Consider the following 1,739-nt stretch of genomic DNA (forward strand, 5'->3'; position numbering starts at 1 on the left):
ATGTTCGCACCCTGCCCCTCACTCCCAAGCCATACCCCACCCACCCAGCCCTGCTGCTGCTCTTAACTCCTGACCCACAATCCCCCTCCCCCCAAACTATGCTGATACCTCTTACTCCGAACCTGAAGCCCCCTGGTACTGCCTGTTCCCTGTGCTCCCAACCCACAGTCCTCCTACCCCACTGATGCCCCTCACTCCCAAACCATAGCCCCCACTAGCCCTCCCGGTGCCCCTCACTCCTGACCCACAGCCCCTTAACTCCCACTGCCCCACCTCTGTGAGCACAAGCACCGGTGCGGCCTGGCCATGCAACTTCCTGCTACCCCTCCCCCACTACCTTCCCCTGCTGGAGGAGCAGGCACTTCCCCCACCCTGCTGCAGCCCAGTTGCTGAGGAAAACTTTGATGTGGAGCAAAGAAAAATACCAAATTCCGGACATTTGTTGATATTTAAAAAAAAATGTCTGGACAGAGACGGGAAGACACAAAAAGATGTGTCCAGGAAAACCCAGCTTCTTCCCTGCTGGTGAGCAGGGCGTCCGGTTGTGTGCTGCCCCCTGCCTGTACCATGGGCCTGGGGGGGGGTCACTGGGAATGAGCAGGTGCTGGAGCCAGCGGGAGCACGGAACCCGCACCTGTATCCCAGGGCCACTGCTGGCAGGGCCCAGAGCAGGGTGGCAGGTGTCAAGGCTCCCAGCTGGCAGGGGCTCTACGGAGCCAGGCCAGCTCCCCTCTCTCCCTGCCGGTGCAACCCCGCCCGGCTCCAAAGACCCCTGCCAGCCTTGCCCTGCTTTGGGCCCCACCAGTGCAGGCCCAGGGACATTGGTCCCAAGATGGTGACCAGAGGGTGGGGCACCTGTCAAAGGGTGGGTCTACCCATGTGGCCCTCGACAGCCTGCCAAAACTGGGTAAGTGGCCCACTGCCCAAAATAATTGCCTGCCCCTGACCTATTCAGTAAAATGATTAGCCAACTTAAGGCTATCCTGTATAAACCAAAGATACTACCAATGAAATATGGAAAACTATCTCTGGAAGGAATTATATAGTAATTTAGTTTGAACCCCAGCCATAGAATAAAATCATCTAAAATGTAGAATAGATCTATCAATAAAGCTTTTGTTTATACCATATATTTAATTTAATCTATATTAGAAAAAATAAGAGGTTTCTAATTTTAGGTAAGTAATTTAATGCAACTGTTGGCATCTTTACATGTGCTATTAATATGATTTAGGCTTACTGCGCAGTAAAATACTGCAGAGTAAGACTTTCCCAGGAATGCATATACACATGCACTGTATTGGAAGCATATTTACTCCTTTTGGGAGTAGGCAGATCCAGGCATGCTCCTACTCTGCTTGGCCCCCCTGCAGCAGACAGGGGGACCTATAGATTCTAGCTAGCCCCCACTGTGTGGGGACCGGGGTCTAGGTATGCAGCCTGGGGGTGGAGGGGTGAGTGGGAAGGGCCCATCCTCTTTCCACCTCAGCCCTCCTTTCTGTGTTGGGCTTTCCGGATGGGCATGACAAACAGTCCTGATGGTCTGACTTGGTCCCTGCTGGTGGGGAGGTGGTGCAGCTGCCTGTGGTGTCCCAGGACACAGAGGTATGGTACCTTGCTGCCCAGGCAGGGTGCCCTTCTGGGAAGAAGCTGGAGCTGGTCATGGCTGGCATGATCCCTGACTTGTCCTTCCCACTGGGGCTGTGCACCCAGAGTTGGCTGGGGCAGGTGCTGGCCTA

This window comes from Gavialis gangeticus, unplaced genomic scaffold, assembly GCF_001723915.1.
Source record: "Gavialis gangeticus isolate Ggan-Ray unplaced genomic scaffold, GavGan_comp1, whole genome shotgun sequence".
Classification (NCBI taxonomy): domain Eukaryota; kingdom Metazoa; phylum Chordata; order Crocodylia; family Gavialidae; genus Gavialis; species Gavialis gangeticus.